General features: G+C 37.4%; 1 protein-coding gene across 5 annotated transcripts in view; it reads left to right on the forward strand.

The window, feature by feature from the left end:
* The window catches only part of LOC134810568 (uncharacterized), a 73,015-nt gene extending 61,781 nt beyond the window's left edge, over positions 1-11,234 (forward strand). For 4 of the 5 annotated variants that reach the window (XR_010158970.1, XR_010158973.1, XR_010158974.1 and 1 more), the window contains 2 exons: positions 9,767-9,826; positions 10,943-11,234. The gene's annotated coding sequence lies outside the window, so the exon portion shown is untranslated. Of the gene's footprint in view, positions 1-6,889; positions 7,561-9,766; positions 9,827-10,942 lie in introns of those variants that run through there. The other variant, XM_063815554.1, reaches the window with a different exon arrangement.
* Positions 11,235-19,749: the final 8,515 nt, after the last annotated feature.

Here is a 19,749-nt window from a genome sequence, read left to right on the forward strand (position 1 = left end):
TTGTAGTTGAGTGACTGTGGTTCCCACTGTTAGATCTGGAATGCAGAGAAGAGCAATCACAGAGCTCTTCAAAGATGCAGGTGCTTCCCTCACAAATCTATTTCACAAAGCACAGTTCAAGGTTGCATCTTCTGGACCCTCCCAGCTGGGATGAATAGGTCTAAAGTGACTAATCCACTCTAGCATCCCAATCTCCCTAAGCCTTTGGATTCCTTCCTCTACATAAACCAAGGAAAATCAGGCATTTCCAGCTTGCTTACAGTAGGCCATCTTTTAATCCATATTTCAGCTAACCAAACAAATAACTAATAGAACCTTTTTTTAACTCCCTGAGCTACAACATTAAATGCAGAATCCCTACTTAGTGGACCCAAATCTATAAATTCAGCCTGATCCAACTCTATGTTCCTTCCACCATTATCCCACACCCTTAATATCCATTCCCATGTCTGTTCTCCAGATTTCTGCTTATATAAATCAGAAAACTGAAGCAGTTCTTTTCAAGTGTAGTCCACCTCCTCATGGCTCATACTCTGAACCTCAACTCTAGAAGCCCACTAGGACTTTAGTCAAGTTATAGGTCTAGAAGAAAACAGAGGTGTTGGGGGTGGCTCCTGAGGAGAATCAACATTATCTTGCCTGGCAACTGCATCAGGGGAGGACATCATTGTTGTCTCAGGCAGCACAGGGTTTATCTCCTCAGGCAAAGGTGGAAAGGCTGATGGCAGCATGGGTCAGGGAGGGGATGTTGCCACTACTGGGGATGGAGAAGCTGCTTCTTCTGGCTAAAAGTTTCGTCAGAGTTTACAAGCTCAGTGTACCCAGCTTCACCAGGGTCCTTCCATATATTGATTCCAAGTTGCATGGTTCTATTCTTTTTCAATCAATACCCTCACTTTAACAGTAGACACCTGGTGAGGCTGTGCATGCATCTTTCATTGCAGGTCAGCCACTAGTATAATAAGAGCTTGCGTCTGATTTTCCACAATTTCAGCTCTTTCTCTACAGGAGATAAGACTCTCACTCAGGGCAAGATTAGCAGATTTGAGGCTCAGTATCTGCTTCTGAAACTGGGAGTTAGAATCCCTGAGTTCATCATTTTCTTTCATCACGTTGTCCAGTGAATTTAGAAGCAACCAACCAACCAATGTCATTATGTTCCTTGGTTCTCCACATATAGTCAAAGGTATTATGTGTAGAGTCACTAAACTCCTTGCCTCTCACGAGTGGTGAATCAGGTGTGTCAAATGAATTTATTTTGCATAACTCTTTAAACAGTCCACACCAAAGACTACCAGTGTTCTCCACACTATTAGAATTAGAGTCCTTAGCATTTTTAGGTCTAATCATATTAAGAAGCCAACTCCAGAAACCCCAAAATGAACAAAAGAACTCCATCCTTAATAATCTGTTCCTCTAGAAAGACTCTTGATACCAAAATCTGTATTTAGTCATGGTTCTCTAGACGGACAGAACTAATAGAAAAAAAAAATATATATATATATATATGTGTGTGTGTGTGTGTGTTAATTAAGGAGTATTAACTCACAATCACAAGGTCCTATGATAGGCTGTCTGCAAGCTGAGGATCAATGAAGCCAATCCGAGTCCCAAAGCTGAAGAACTTGGAGTCTGATATTTGAAGGCAGGAAGCATACGGCATGGAGAAAGATGTAGGCTAGGAGGCTAAGCCATTCCAGTCTTTTCATGTTCTTCTGCCTGCTTTTATTCTGGCCATTCTAGCAGCTGATTAGATTGTGCCCACCCAGATTAAGAGTGGGTCTGCCTTTCCCCATCCACCAACTCAAGTGTTAATCTCCTTTGGCAACACCCTCACAGACACACCCAGAATCAATACTTTGCATTCTTCAAACCAATCAAATTGACACTCAGTATTAATCCTCACAATATTCTTCACAGGAATAAAAAAAACTATCCTAAATTTCATATTGAACCACAAAAGACCCAGAATAGCCATATCTATCCTAAGCAAAAAGGACAAAACCAGAGGAATCACATTACTTATTTCATATTATACTAGTTATGGTAATAAAACAGCATGGTACTGGCATAAAAACAGACACATAGACCAATGGAACAGAACAGAGAACTCAGAAGCAAATCCACACACCTACAGTGAACTCATTTTTCGACAAATGTGCCAAGAACACACACTGAGGAAAAGATAGTCTCTTCAATAAGTGGTGCTGGAAAAACTGGATATCCATATAAAAAAGAATGAAACTGGACCTGTATCTCTCACCAACACAAAAATCAAATCAAATGGATTAAAGACTTAAATCTAAAGCTTCAAACTGTGAATCTACTACAAGAAAACATTGGGGAAAATCTCCAGGAGATTAGTCTGGGCAAGGATTTGTTGAGTATTATCCCACAAGCGCAGGTAACCAAAGCAAAAATTGACCAATGGGATCACATCAATTTAAAAAAGCTTCTGCACAACAAACAAAACAATCAACAAAGTGAAAAGACAAACCATAGAATGTGAGAAAATATTTGCAAACTACCCATCTGACAAGGGATTAATAACCAGAATATGTAAGGAGCTGAAACAACTCAACAGGAAAAACATCTAATAGTATAATTAAAAATGGGCAAAAGATTTAAATAGACATTTCTCAAAGGAAGATATACAAATGGCAAACAGGCATATGAAAAGATGCTCAATGTCACTGATCATCAGAGAAATGCAAATCAAAACTACAATGAGATATAATCTCATTCCAATTAAAATTGCTTATATTCAAAAGGCAGGCAGTAACAAATCCTGGCAAGGATGTGAAGAAAAGGGAACCCTTGTACACTGTTGGCGGGAATATAAATTAGTACAACCACTATGGAGAATAGTTTGGAGATTCCCCTAAAAACAAAAAATAGGACAACCATATGATTCAGCAATCCCACTATTGGGTTCATTCCCCAAAGAAAGCAAATCAGTATATCAAAGAGATATCTGCACTCCCATACTTACAATCGCCAAGATTTGGAAGCAACCAAAGTGTTCATCAACAGATGAATGAATGAAGAAAATGTACATATACACAATAGAGTACTATTCAATCATAAGAAAGAATGTCATTCAGTAATTTGCAACAACATGGATGGAACTGGAGATCATTATGCCAAGTGAAATAAGCCAGGCACAGACAGAAAAGCATCGTATGTCATGTTCTCACTTATTTGTGGGATCTAAAATTCAAAACAATTGAACTCATGGACATAGATAGTGGAAGGATGGTTACCAGATACTGGGAAGGGTAGTGTGGGGCGGGGGCTGAAAGGGAAGTGGGAATGGCTAATGGGTACAAAAATATATAGAAAGAATGAATAAGACATACCATTTGACAGCACAATAGAGTGACTACAGTCAATAATAACTTAATCATACATTTTCAAATAACTTAAAGAGTATAATTGGATGGTTTATAACTTAAAGGATAAACACCTAGGGGATGGATAACCCATTCCCCATGATGTGCTTATTTCACATCGCATGCCTATATCAAAATATCTCATGTACCCCATAAATATATACATGTACTCTATACCCACAAAAATTGAAAATTAAGATTTAAAAATGTAATGAAATGCTTTATTTTATTTTTCTGGAAAATGTGATTGTGGCTTTAGGGGGCTAATAAATAATACTCCTCTCTTTCCTACCCCAATAGATGCAAGAATCTGATAGAGATTAAAGCATGAACATTATTGATAAAAGCTAGAATGGAGGATGTGGCTTAAATGTTCAGCCTCAATAGATTTCCTAACAGTTTGCTCCGTATTGAATTTTCCTACAGGCAGTAATGGACAACTGTATGCGTTTCCTGTAGAGACACTCATTATTCACTCAATAAATATTTATTGAATGTCAACTATGGGCCAGATACTGTTTTAGGTGCTGAGGATTCAACAGTGAACAACTCAAAGTCACTGCACTCAGGGAGTTCACATTCTAAGTAGTGAGGAGGTCTTGAGTCTGCTAAGACTTGAGTTTGGCTGCAGATCTAGAGGAAAGTAGAGTTTTGGGGGGTAGGTCCTGAAGAAGATCAGCAATATCTTGGAAGGCGACTACCTCAGGGGAAACCATTGCAGGTGTTTTAGGCAAAGTGAGACTAACTTCCTGAGGAAGAGATGGTAGGGCTGTTTCTTCTGGTGAAAAAGGCTTGGTGTAATTTATAGGTTCAAGACACCAGCTCATCAGAATCTGCCCATATGTTTTGATTCCAGTTTTTGAGAATGCCGTTCCTTCCAATCAATGCCGTAACTTTAACAAAGGGGCCCTGTGTGGTTGGGCATTCAGTTGACATTGTAATTCAGCCACTCACAAGGTGAGAATGTTTTTTCTTTCATTTTCATAAACTTCAGTCCTGTGCCTACAGAAGATAATGGTTTATTTCAGAGTAAACATAGAAGATTCCAGGTCCCTTGTGAGAATGTTGAGCTAAGAATTTAAAGCCCTGAGCTTATAATTTTCTTTCCCTAAGTTCTCAGGTATTGTTAGAAGCAACCAACCAACTCTATCTTGCTCATTTTCACTAAAATATTCTATTGGTAGCAAATACTTGAAAACCTGAAATGCCTTTTATAAGCATTTGATTGCAGGTATCTAAAGGAGATAATTTGAGTAACTTTTTTGGCCATGAACTACCACATGCCATGAACTACTAGTGCTCCCTTTACCACTGGAGACATGGTCATTAGTGCCTTTAAATCTAATCAGATCAGAGGGCCAATGCTAGAAAACCCAAATCCAATTCAGATAACTCATCCTTGAGATTCTGTTCTCTGGAACCACTCTCAGTATGCAATTCTGTTATCAGGATTCAGTCAGAGAAGCAGACCCACTAGGAGGTGTGTATCTATATATACATCTACCTATGTATCTATTTATCTGTCTGTTTGAATATCTATCTATCTATCTATCTATCTATTTATCAAGACACTTGTTACAGGAATTTGATCTTTTTTTTTCTTTTATTTTTTGAAACAGTCTCACTCTGTCACCAGGCTGGAGTGCAGTGGTGTGATCTCGGTTCACTGCAACCTCTCCCTCCTGGGTTAAGCTATTCTCCTGCCTCAGCCTCCTGAGTAGCTGGGATTGCAGGCATGCACCACCATGCACGGCTACTTTTTTTTTTTTTGTATTTTTAATAGAGATAGGGTTTCACTATGTTGGCCAGGCTGGTCTTGAACTCCTGACCTCAAGTGATCCACCCGCCTCAGCCTCCCAAAGTGCTGGGATTACAAGCATGAGCCACCGCGCCCAGCCGGAATTTGATCTTCTATAATTGTGGGAGCAGCCACACACAGTCTGAGTCAGATTGTTGTCTTCATATCTGAAGCTGGAATATGAAGTCCACAAGACAGTCACTAGGGAAGGGACAGTAAATGTAAATGGGGGCAAACAAGATTAAGCTGGACCCCAAAGCACAAGATGGAACCCATGAGAAAAGACTAAAACTCTTGACAGTTCCTGTTGCTTCTGACTACAATAATATAGATGTTTGGAAGATGTGTTCTGAACATACGCAGCTGCATACAAGTTTAAAATCTAAAGGAAGATACAAAGGAAGGGGAGCAGTTGCAGGCCCAGCAACTATGAAGATGAGCTAGCCAGTGAAACCACATGTGAGCTACAAGGTGGCTGATGTTCCCCTGCATTCTTACTAGAATAGAAACTTACTCTGATAGAGATCTTCCTTCCTTTCTGCAATGTTTCTGTCAAAACTACAATTCACGGATTTCCTGTATTCTACCCAGCATCACCTCTGACCACACTGTATCACAACAAGGCAAGGAATTTATTTCATAGCAAATGGAAGTATAGCAATTAACTCATGCTTATGGAATTCATGAAACTTACAGTGTTCCCCTTTATTCTGAAGCACTTGACTTGTTAGAATGGTAAAATGATCTTTTGAAGACTCAGTTACTGTGTGAGCTAAGTGACATATTGTAAGCTCTTTTCTCCAGCATTCAGTAGCACCCTAAATCAACAACCATTATATGGTGCTGTTTCGCTCATAGACAGAATTTGTAGGTCCAAGAATCAAGAGGTGAAAATGGAACTGTCTCCTCTCACTAATGGCCTTAGTGATCCATGAGCAAAACTTTTGCTTTTCCCCCGTGACTTTAGGTTTAGCTGGCCTAGAGGTCTTTGTTCCAAAGGATGTAATGCCCCTACTAGGAGATAAAACAATCCATTAAACTGGGAGTTGAGACTGGCTCTCAACACTTTCAGCTCTGCATGACACTGAATCAACAGGTGAAAGAGGGGGTGACTGAACTGCTAAAAGTCAGTTTCTGACTGGTGAAAATAGAGGAATTGAGGTTACTTTATATAATGAGACAAATAGGAAGTTTGTTGGAATACAGAAGATGCTCTGCGACACCTCTTAGTACATTCCTGAGAGCAAAGTCCATGGAAAACTGCAACAATCCAATTTAAACAGAACTGCTAAAAACTCAGACCCCTCAAGAGTAAAAGTTAGGACCACCTCACCCAGGAAAAACATCATGACCAGTTGAGGGACTTGGTTAGGGCAAAGGAAATAGAGAAAGGACCACGGAAGAAGGTATGGAAATACCTGAGACTGGGTTATGTATAAGAAAAGAGGCTTAATCAGCTCATGGTTCTGTAGGCTGTTCAGGAAGCATAATGCTGGCATCTGCTCGGCTTCTAGAGAGGCCTAAGGAAGCTTACAATTTATTACTATAAATATTGGCTATGCTATGTGACCAGTTGTAGAAATGAGGACTGTCATAGTTATGAATGTTTTATTTTTATACAAATATTTTTGTTTTATTGCTTCTTTAATCCTTTATAATTTAACATAAGACATGTTAATAGTGGTTGTCTGTATTTAAGTTACAGGATATCAAAGTGGAGTGTGAACCAGCCAGGAGAACGAATAACACCCAAAGACAAAAAAGGACTTGTTGTCTTTTCTGGGGAAAGGGTTAGTGTGCTTTTCAGTTGCATGTGAGATAGTTGTAGCATAGTAGGAAGACATATGACTTTGTTATTGTTATTTCATATGAAGTATGGTTTAAGGAGATATGTATAGATGCCAAGTTAGCAAGAATTGGACCGTGGTATCTTGTCAACTTGACTAGGTTGAATTACATTTTTCAGAATTCTATTTCATGTAAGTTTTCCATTAGGGAGGGTCAGGAGAAAGACCTTCTTTTAAAAGACTATGGGGCAGAACGATATATTTAAATATCTACATGTAGGTAGATAGGTAGATAGATAAACATACAGACAGAAATATCTCTGTCTTTGTTCAGATAGAATAGATATCTGAACAGAGATAGTTCAGATAGTTCATATATCTGAACAGAGATAGAGATATCTCTGAATATATCCACATATAGATATATTTATATCTATCTTCCCTTTCTAACTACCAGAGCTATGAACTCAAGATTTAGTATAAATGTGATGAAAACAGTCTTACAGAAACTGCCTAACCAGATCAGCTCCACAATTGTTCTATACAGTCAAATCCCTACAATAAATCATTTTACAAATTTTTCTTTTTTTGTAGATTTTACAAAATCATACAACAAATCTTTAGATTTATAGATCCTACAACAAATCCTTTTAGATCTATAGATCTTGTAGTGGTTTTGCTTCTCTAATTGAACCCTGATATAATGTATTCCAAATGCGGAGCCAATAGAATTTTGCTAACATATTGGATTTAGGGTACAAGAGAAAGAAAGAGGTCAAAAATGACTTCTAGGTGTCATTTGGAAACCAGAAACTAGAAGACTGAGAAACCAGAGAGTGAGAGGGCTGAAATTGAATGGGTCTAAGGGAGAAAATTAAAAATGTGTAGCAATGTTATATTTAAAATACCTACTAGACATCTAGATGGGGGTGTCAGGTAAGCACCCGGGTTTACAAGTCTAGAGGCTTCAGTGAAGAGCACTTAACTAAAGAAAAAATGGGAAGTCACCCCAATATCATAGATAATGCTAAGGTTGTGGAAATGGATGTGGGCACCTAGGAAGTGAATATAGAAAAAGAAAGAAAATAATCTAAGAATGAAAAAATGAAAGAAGAAAAAGAATTAGAAAAATGAATAGGATTCATCAGAGATTAAGAAGGAGTAGCCAATACGGTAGATAAAACGGTATCTAGCTATGTCAAATGCTCCTGATAGATGAAGACTAAAAATATAACATTGAATTTAGCAATGGAGAGGTCACTTCTGACTTTGAGTGGAACAACTTTAAGTAGAGTGATGGAGGCGAAAGCTTAACTAGAGCTGACTCATTAGAAAATGAGAGGAGAGGAAAGTGGAGACTAAAAATGCAGTCCACTTTTCTCAGAAATTCTAGTGTCAAGAGTAGCAGGGAAATGGTAGAAGCTGGTGGGAGATATGGGATATAAAACACCTATATTTTTAGGTGGGAAATGTTACAGTATGTTTATATGCTGATGTATCAGGCCGTTCTTGCATTGCTATAAGGAAATAACTGAGACAGGGTTATTTATAGGAGAAGGGGTTTAATCAGCTTATGGTTCTGTAGACTGTACAGGAAGCATAGTACTGTCATCTCCTAGGTTTCTAAGGAGGCCTCAGGAAGCTTACAATCATGGCAGAAGATGAAGGGAGACCAGGCACATCACACAGCAAAAGGAGGAGCAAGTGAGAGAGCCAGTGGGTCGAGAGAGGTGCCACACACTTTTAAATGACCAGATCTCCTGAGAGTTCACTATCACAAGAACAGCACAAAAAGGATGGTGCTAAACCATTCATGAGAAATCTGCCCCTGTGACCACCTCCGGCTGGCCCCACTTCCAACACTGGGGATTACAATTCAACATGAAATGTGGGCAGGGATGAATGTACAAAGTATATTAGCTGATATAAATGATTAAGTAGATCAACAAAAGAAATTAATGATTGGGGAAAACTGCTAAAGCAATGCCCTTGGAAAGATGAATGGGATCTAGAACACAAGTAGATAGGTCTTGGATTGGAATGTAGGCTGTTTACGTGTAAATGAAAGAAAGGCAGTTATATGAGTTTAGGTATAGATGGATTACTAGATTTGGTAATGGGAATCTGTGGAAGTTCTTTGCTGATTACTTCTATTTTCTCAGTGAAGAAAGGAACAAGGTTTTCAGCTAATAACGTGGTTTGGGAAGGGAGTTTGAAAAGAGAAGATAAAGAAAGAAATACTCATCTAGGAGAGTAGGAGTGTGGATGGTCTAGAAAAAAGGTAAGATCGCTGGGAAGCACTTGAGTTTGGTAGACATGGATTTAAGGACAAAGCCTATCTCAGTACATTTCACTGTGGAGAGAAGCAGGACACAACTCCTTCGTGCAAAGTTAGATCTGAAAAAAAAAAAAAAAAAAAAAGAGAGAGAACAGAAGGAGTAGAGCCAACCATATTCAATTTCTTCTTCAAAGAAAGTGGTCAGATAAATCAACCTACTTCCAGTACAGAGAAGAAAGCCAAAGGACAGGGAAAAGCTGGAAGTATCTCTTTTCTGGGCTTTTTCTCCTTGGGAATGAAATAGTTGAAAATGTCCTTCCTTCTATGAAAACATGAAAAGGAGGGGTAGGTGTCCCCCTAACATGTGGCATCGTTTAATAAGGCCCCAATGGGATATGCATTCTGCACACTGTACTACAGGATTTCTTTAAAATACTTCTTAAAGAACCCATCCAATTTTATGCAAGTATTCAAAAGTCTCTAATGGGATTCATTTTAATTATTGTAACAGAAAAAGAAATCCTTGGTCCCCAACATGGAAATCCAAGACGCAAAGAAATCATAGGCTCTGGTAAGCGCTTTCCAAAAATATATGTGAATTTTTTTTTTTGGCTCAGTTGGAGTTACCTGATTCATAGGTCACTAGCAGGGGGCACGTCCTTGTGGGTCCCTTCAGAGACTGTCCTCATGCCTTCATCAGTCACACTTCCATATGTTAGGTATCACATAGAGCTGGAGCTACAGTACAAGGGAATTTGAACACAAAGGCCTGAAGTTGAAAGTCCCAAAACTGAAAATGCTCCAAGTAATCCATGACTCACCTTGTTTGTATAATTGCAACACACAAACATACAAGTTAATCCTGTCTGGAGTACAAAGATGACATGAGCCAACAACTTCATGGCTAAACTCCTGGTTGGGTCAAGATTCTGAGTACAGTACAACTGGCTTTGCAACAGTCAGATGATACTGTATCTGGGCTATCTGATATAGAAGAATATGTAGAGAGGAAATGTGAGTGGCAAAAAGAATATCGAACTCCCGGCCCAACACAGAATATTCTAAGTGTTGGCAATAGTAGAGAAGGCTATGGCTGCTGAGACGTCCTTCCAACAATAAAATTGTCTCTTTATGAGATCTTCGAATGATAAAGTAAAGTTTTGCATTTAAATGTAATCAAGTTGTTTAAAAATACATAGCAATTGAAAATGTTGGAAATTCTACCTAAACACAAATGTGTAAAATGATAGTTAATTTTATTTTTGACATTAGTTTAGCATTCCAGCTAAACTTGGGTAAAATTTGAGATTTTAATGAGATGCTTATATAAGGAGAGCTAAATTTCAACATAGTTGTAGTTTTCCTATAGCAGAAACTGCTCATTTAATTCGACAGAAGAGCTAGAAATTCAAGCATAAGTGCCAATACATACGGTAACAAAAAAAATCATAAAAGAAACTCTCTTTCATATTTAGCACTGGTTCTCTGCCCCAACTACAATTAGATTTACTTGGGGAAATTTTTAAAAAATATTGATGCCTGGACCCCACTCCAGGTTAATTGTGTCATAATGAAATGGGGAGTGGGGGGGCAGGTGGGAAAGCACAGATGAAGCTCAGAAGCTCCTCAGGTGACCCTGTTCTGCACCACCATCTACAACAATGATTCTCAATCTTGCTGTACTTAGAATCACCTGGGGAAGAAACCGCTGCAGACCAAATTGCATCTTAGATCCATTAAATCAGAAACTTGGATTGCTGGATTCAGGTACAAGTATTTTTAAAGCTCCCTAAGTGATTAGAATGTATAGCCAAAGTTGAGAACCACTGCTTTGGAGCCACTGGTCTAATGGGACAAATTGCATTGATTTACTTCCCTTAATATTACTATGTATAACTAACTAAATAAGATGTATTATTTTATGTTTCTTCTTAATATTGGCATAAACCAATAAATTAGTGTATGTATGTTTCATTGTTAGAAGAATATATGAATATTATTTTTGTACCAGATATTCCATCAGGAGCAGAAATGTTCACAGAAAAGGGGCACAAATTTTAGGGGCAGAGTAAGATGTGAACCATACAATCAGCTCCGAGCACCCTCCTCTGCCCATTTGCCTCATATGGTTTTAAGGATGGTAAGTGCAGATAAAGCTGTGAATGAGAAGAGGAACAGAGCAGTCATCATGGAACATGAGAGAGAAGCTATATATTCAAGGCCCCAGAACCACAAGTAGAAGGAGCCTGGGTCCCAGATAATTTTGTGGGTCCCATAGTCCTGAATTGCCTGCCCAGGCTTTAACATGAAAGAGAACAATTTCTCTATTTCATTTAAACCACAGTTATTACAGGGTCTCTTTCAACAGCCAAACCTATTACCTAACTAACACAAGTCATGACCAGGTAGTCTTGCTAACAGAATATCTCATATTCAATTAAGTGTTTCAAATATATACCATTGTTACTGCACCTGAATGACCGAAAACTTCTGTGAGAAGACCAAAAGTCTATACTTAGTAGAAATTTTCCTTCTTAATTTTAGCATCTACAGAAATGTGCCCCATATTTTGTCCTGTGAATGACTTTCAAAAGTTCAGACTTGTGTAATGCCCTATAAGTTGAACCAAATATTAATTTCTTTGCAATATATAAAGATTTTATTTAACATAGTGTAATATAAAGATAATATATGTCTAATGTAGTAGATGTCAAGTACAGTATGTGTTTGGTATTTAGACCTTATAAAAAAAATTTTTCTAGCTCTTGTCTACCATGTAGGTAACATATTCCCATTTTATAAATAAAGCAATTCCAGAACATGTTTCAATTCTCTTAATTCCATGGTTTTTTCTATATTATCTCATGTTGCAGTTAAATTTAATTTCAAATTTATACTATTTTAAAATCATTATTGGTATTTCTGCAAATTGTAGTTAGTTTCCATTTGAAATTATTTTCCTCACAATTGTGCTTATGCTGCAATTCACAATGATGACACTGGATGGCACCAAATTTTACCTTTTAAAGTTGATTTTCCATTTAAACTATGACTGGTGCACAGCAAATATTTAAGTTACAGAACTTACTCAAAAACTGAATACTTTAATCACATAAATACAAACCCTCATTCCCAAGTCAATGATAAAAACCAACATAATTGCACCACATGTTTGTAACTGAACAAACAAATTATGTGCATAAATGAAGATTACAATTCTAAAGTGCTGACTGAAAGTGTATTGTATGTAATAACATCAATGGGTGTTTAAACTTGAAATTGTGTAAACCAAAGGAAAACTATTCAAATACATGAGTCACAGCAAATTCTAGGAAACTTGTAGTATCAAGACAAAGAAAGTAATGCAAATATGATCCAGTCATAAGATTTCAGGTTGGAGAATATCTAAAGCTTACTGCAACCATCTATTTTCTTGGACAATCTACTCTGAGAGTTCACTCTGATGTTTCATGCCCTTGGTGAGTTTTCTAGTCTTGCCATGGTCCATAATTTTCATATCAGTATGGCCTTCACTTGAAGGTAATAAGCCTTCAAGATGCAGTTCCTGCATCTTGAAGTTCCTGCAAGATGAGGAAGTTCCTGGAAGATGAGTTCCTGGCTCAGGCTTCCTCTTTCCTCTTCCCTCTGAAGGGAATTTATACATTGAATCCCAAATTGTATATGCTGGCTGATTGTGCATCATAACCAGTCTTTGCACACACTACCACTCAAAAAATAAGTGCACAAGAGAAGGAGGAAAACCAGAAGAGTATAATACAATGGAAGGCAAGATAAGAACCTTGTGAGACTACTACTTTCTTCCAGTTGAGCAGACCATTAGCTGGGCATTGTGGCGGATGCCTGTAATCTCAGCTACCGCGAGGCTGAGGCAGGAGAATCGTTTGAGCCCTAGAGGTTGCAGTGAGCACGAGATCGTGCCACAGCACGGCAGCCTGGGCAACAGAGCAAGACTTCGTCTTAAAAACAAACAAACATAAAACAAGCAATTAGACCAAAAATATTTGTAATTGTCCTTGACTCCTCTGTTTTTCTCACATTGCAGACCCAATCCACTAGCAGAGCTCATTGACTGTCTTCAAACATGTACAGTACAGGTCACTTCACTCCACTTCCTCTACTATAACTCCAGTCTAAGCCACAATCACTTCTTGCCTTGGTTATTTCAATGGTGTCATAACGGGTCTTGCTGCTACCACCTTGCTTCCCCCAACCACTGTCAACACAGCTACCACAGTGATCCTGTTAAATGTGATGTATCACTCTGTTGTTCAAAGTCCTTCAATGGCTTTCTCATCTTCATTGGTTGGAAAAAATATGACTTTTTAGGTTAAATCTTTATATTTCCTCATGGCAAAAATATGCATTGTCATTGTAATGAAATCCATCATTTCTAAAATGGATAATATAGTGAAATTCCCAGGTAACTTTCTCATCCTAGTAAATACTACTGTTGATAGATTGATACGGATACACATTTTATACAAATGGGATTGTAATATAATATTCTTCTGCAAATTACTTTATTGGCTTAACTTTATATCTTTGGACATTGCTCTATGCCACCATATATATATATATATATATATATATATATACACACACACACACACACACTTACCTCACTTTATTATCTGCAGCACAGTGGTTCATTGAATGGTTTTGCTGTGATTTAATTCACCAATATCCAATATATGGACATTGGATTTAGTTTAGAAAGCTTTTTAACAACAGTACTGCAGTGATCATCACTGCATAAGCATTTTTTTATACATATGAGTATATGTCTGTGGGTAAAGTCCTAGAAATGAAATTGCTGGGCCACAATGAAGAGACATAAATTAGTGTGGTTGCCTTAATTCTCCTAGTTGCCATATCTATTCTCCAGTCCTTCTTGTAAGGAAAACCTCTTCTTCTTCCCAGTTCTTCTCAGGTTTTACATGGAAATCACAGTGTTTTGATATGCCCCTCGTATCCCCTGGCCATGGCAGAGTTGATTCTCTCCATCCTGTAGATGAGATTAATGAGTCTCAAAGAGCTATGGTAAATTGACAGATTCCACATGTTTAGTGAGTGTATGAAATAAAAGTCAAATCAAAGTCCATATGAACACAAAAGTTGCATTCATTATCCTGTGTTGTGCTTTTATACATATATAAACAATTCTGTTGAAAACATCTGAATATGGAAGCTAATTGGCTTCTATGGGACTCGGGATCTAGACTCTGGTTAAGTTTGTGCATTTCTGAGCAAGAATAAAGGAGAAAGTCCCAACCCTTGCATCTAAATATTTTGGCTTCACAGTAATACAAATCAATGCTTCCCAATATTCATGGACTGAATATTTTACATTTCATCTGGATGTTTGGGGGTGGTGGAGAACAACAGAATGTGATTGAGCACATACAGTGCTCCAAGAGAGATGTTTCTGTTCATTGTGGCATTTGTAATTCAAGGAAGAAAAACTGGTAGCAATAGAAACATTCATTTATTTGGGCCAGATAAAGCACTCAGATACTGTTGATATTTATAAGCCATAATATAGTTGTAGCGATAAGACAAAAATAAGGCTGCGAAATTCCTTGTGTTACATGGGACATGTTTCAAGGAGAGATGTTTGTTTCTCTGTGGCAAAATTTTCTATTACTCTTCTCTGAAATCACTGTGGTCTGAAGCAACCTTACCCATCCAATCCCCATGTGGTTCTCAAGCAGACAGTATTGCGTGTGGAGCAAACCTAAAAAGTGAGTCAATCTGCTTCAACACAGCCCCTTTCTTAAAGTATATATATTTCCTGTTATAATAAAACCAACATCAACATGAGATGATGATAAGGATGATGATGATAAGAAGAGTTAACATATACTGAGCATCTATAGTTATGCCCAGGCACCATGGTCTATGGCCATAACCTTATCAAATGTTCTTAACATTATGTGAAACATGTATCATTATTACCCTCATTTTACAGAAGAGAATACAGAGTTCCTAGTAACTGCCCAGATAAACATAGGATCATGATTCAAATCTAAATCAGCCAGATTCTTAATGCCCTTGTTCTCATAATGCCCTCTTATGTTGCCCCCAAAGAGGCCAGAGGCCACAAGGACTTGTCCTTCTCCATGTTCCAGATTTCTCCATGCCTTCCACTTCACTCAGATAGGAATTGGCCAGCTCTGTGCCTTAGCTCTGGGCTGGAGAAGTTTTATTAACTAATCTCATGGTCCAAAATGTATTCAGTTAATAGATTCTAATGTTTGTTTAAAACACAATTATATGTATTTGACATAATTGTCCTGATGTAATGATGTAATGTCTTGAAGTAAGAAATGCAGCCTTGATGCTGAGGCTTTCAGCTCTGTGGCCAGGAGATATGTCTGGCAGACAGATTTACAATGTCCAAAAGACATTCCCAGTGAGAAGGTAGGAAGCAGAGGGAGAGGAAACAGCAGAAGAAAGCCCCCCTCTGCAGGCCACTTCTACCCCAGGCCTCTTCTTGCCTTGCTGTAACACTGCCCCACTAAATCAATCTCTTACTCCAAGCACTGTACCAAAATCAACTCTCTTACTCCATATTTTTATTCAATTCAATTTATCTCCTGAACCCCCGGAAATATGCTGGAAGTGTTCAGAAAATATGTTGAAACTTCAGGTTACATGAAACAGGCTAGTCATGAATAGGACCTCCCCCTATATTAAAGCTTGAGTTCCTTATAACTGAGGATCAATGAAACCTCAATCTCCAAGGATTTTTTTTAATTGTATGGTGCTTATTATCTCCTCCCAGAAGTCCTCTCCAGTTTGTATGCATCTAACTTGGAGTAATTCTACCTAGAAAGAGAAATGGACTTCCATATTTCTTGAGGATGGATGCTTTATGTTGCTTTGTAAGCTTCCTCACGTGTTTCTTTAATGTCTGTATTGTATTTCTATATTGTTCAGGATTCTTGATTGAAAATAACTGAAAGACAGTTCTGACTAACTTAAAAAAATAACTCGGAAGTTCAAGGGATGACCATACAGGTACAGCTGAATTCAGGGGCTCCAGTGATGGCATCAGCCTACGTCTCTCCTACCATCTCTCACCTCTGCCACCTTCTGTGTTCGCTTCCTTCTCAAACATTTATTTCTTATGAGACGATCCGAGGGATGAGCAGCTCAGGTTTAAATTTTGCTAGTGTAACAATTCATGGACATTTTTTTCCCCAGTAGCTCTGGCAAAAGTTTCAGAATTCCTTGAGATGTTCTCATGCCCAGATTTGAAGCAATCACAGTAGCTAGAATGTGAACACATCCAAAAGGCCAGTCCTATGACATGTATGCCTGCCTGTGGGCGAACCCCAACGCAGCATATGAATTGAGAGTGGAGTGGTCAAGTCCTCAATAGGTAAGAAAGAATGCTGGACAAGAAGAAAAAAAAAAAGGACTTTACAGTGTTTGTGTCTTAATCAGACTGTAACTTATCAAATGCAAGGGCTACATCTAATAATATCTATTCCTTGAATAATACCCAAAACAGTGCTATATATAAAAGCTCATAAACTCATATTTACACATTTTCTAGCTTCCTCGATTTAGTGTATTAAAAGTGGCCTTTATCTAGATCAAAAGATACATTGCTTTCCCTTAATAAGTTGCTGTTTAAATTACACTAACATCCTTGAGTAAAAGTCATGTATAAGGCACTATACTCAGTATTGTAATGCATATTATTTCATGTGATAATTAGTCCAATCTTGTGTGTAACTATTGTTATTTATTTCTTCAAAGGAGGAAACTGAGGTTCAGAGGGTTAAGTAATTTGCTCAAAGTTTCACAGTTAATAAATGATGAAGCTTGAGAAGCTGTTTGATTCTAATACAGAATTATTTCCGCTAGACTGGAGGTGGACATTTAGAGACCACAGACTTGTTTGGACAGAAAAATATGTTAAAATATTGAATTGACATGCTTTCAGGAGCATCATGTAATCACCTATTTATGATAAAAACCAATCTTCGTTGACTTACCACTGACTTTATCATACATTTATGATACCTGCATGGTGTCCAGAAGCTTTTGAGTTTGGGCCCAGCACAAGAGCACACTTGAATTTAGAGAAAGAAGAAATTATTTGTGCTCTGTTGTCTTGCATGAGTGTGATTTTCTTGCTAAAAGTACAATAATTACACACTTTTGAAAATTCCATCTAAATTGCATAGTATTGATGCAGTCACTGACAAAAAGAAAAATATAACAAAATACAGAAGAAAAAAGATAAATGCATATGATAAAAGTGGCATTCTAATCAGTAGGAAAGGATTGACTATTCAATAAATAGTGTTATCACAACCTGATGATACATTTTGGGGAAAAACACTAAATTAAATTCTGCTTCACACTATATGCAAAAGTAAACTCGAAAAGTACTAAGATACTAAAAGAAAATATTGAAAAGATACTGTTATAATTTGAGGATGGGGAAACTCTTTGTAAGGAAGTCATGAAAGAGCTATAAAAAAAAAGACTGGAATATTTGCCTAGATAAAACAAGGAGCTTTCATTTGTTGGAAAGCATTACAACCCTATAACAAACTATAGCACACAAAGAGTGCTTGTAAAACTGGTGAAATCAGAATTAGCTATGTGGAAGGTACCAATGTCAATTTCTTGATTTTGATAGTGTTACCTTAGTTACGCAAGATGTTACCACTGGTGGAAGCTGGGTGAAGGGAGCACAGTATCTCTGTGTATTTTGTGGCACAGTTTACTGTGTATCTGTAATTGTTTCAAAATAAAAAGTTAAAAAATGAAAATAAATGTGTGGGTATTTGCAGAACAATTTTTTAAAACTTGTGTTTAGTTGTGGGACATGATAAATATGTGGGTATCTGTAAAGGAGAAAAGCAAATGAAGAAATGTAATAGTTCCATAAAATAGCATTGCTAAGAGAAGCCCGGGTTCTGAAGTCAGGAGAACAGGGATGGAACCCTCATAGTACCTACCACATACAGATTATTATGAGAATTACATGAGCTAACTCACTCATTTAAGCTATAAAGCACTCAACTCAGTACTTGGAAAATAGTAACTATCCAATACATGTTAATTATAATTAAAATTATATTTAGTAATATTTAAATGTATTCTGTAAATGTGAATACCTTCATAATTTTGGATTTTTGTTATAGTTCTGAACCTGGTACAAGTATAAAAATGCAATGACAGCTATTTCAACCTCATTTTTGTACTAGAAAATAATTTATTAAATCCTTCATAGGAAACCATTGGAGCTCTAATTTTCTTCACTCACTAGTTCACAGCATGTTGGAAAGTGTATTATGCTATTGGTTATTTACTCTTGGAATTTCATTCACACTGTTCTCACGAAGTATTGCCAAGGGGAAGAGATGAAAAACAGAATTGTGAATCTTTTTTATCCAGATGTCACTGCTAACTCCATCTCTGAACACTGGTGATGTTAAAGACTAAAGTGAGTCGTTAAAATGTGACCTTTAAATTACATAATCTTTTTATTAAAAAAGATTATTTACTCAAAAGGCAGTGAGGAGCCCACAGCCCACTGCTATTTATAGCATTTTCTAATACAGGCAAGTTTCTGTCCTAGAGAAAAAAACATGAACGGACTAGATATTGGAATGACCAATGAAACCACATGGGCGTGACTGTAACAGAAAACTTGGTAAAGGGTAAAGTCACAATTGCTAAATGTTACTGACCAGTCTCATGATCATCAAGACATCAGATATCCTGCAAGCACTGTTTTCAGAATGGAGTACTAAAAGCTAAGATTAGATGAAGATGATCACCAGTGGGTGAAAGATGACATTAATAAAATTTAGGAGGTTTAAAATTCTTCATGCAAGTCAATCAGTTCATCAGCCCAAACTGCTTTACCACTGAACTTTTAAAAACTGGAATTAGAAGTTACATTTTTCTTTAAAACTTTAGATGCAGAAACATGAACAAGATCTAAAATTAAGGAACTGTCAAACACCACATTATAGTTAATTGTGAGAAAGAATTTTTAAAACTTTTGTCAGGAACACTGGGGAATGCTAAAATGATGAATTTCAGGTTGTATCAAAGAGGACACTTTCCCATAATATCTGAGGCCTGCCACAAGGGAAGAGGGGCAGGGAGCAGCTCTTTTCCAATAAAAGGAAGGATTTGCAATGTCTTACCTCTATTATTAATTATCCTGGCATCCTGGCATTTGATATTTGCTATACCTGATTTGTGAAAGTTATTAAAATCTCAAGGAAAACACTATCAATTCCAATTTGAAGTGCCCAAACTTGTCAGCTTATCTGGCTTTATTAAAAACTCAAATCTGTCCCTCAGCTTATTTTCACCCAACTCTGTGATTAAGCTGCTCTGGGCACTGTTCCCAGTGCCCATTGAAGAATGTCTCTCGACATAAATTACAACTACTATTTATTAATATTGGTCACGACTCTTCTACTAGTAAGAGTT

Source organism: Pan troglodytes, chromosome 6 (assembly GCF_028858775.2).
Source record: "Pan troglodytes isolate AG18354 chromosome 6, NHGRI_mPanTro3-v2.0_pri, whole genome shotgun sequence".
Classification (NCBI taxonomy): Eukaryota; Metazoa; Chordata; class Mammalia; order Primates; family Hominidae; genus Pan; species Pan troglodytes.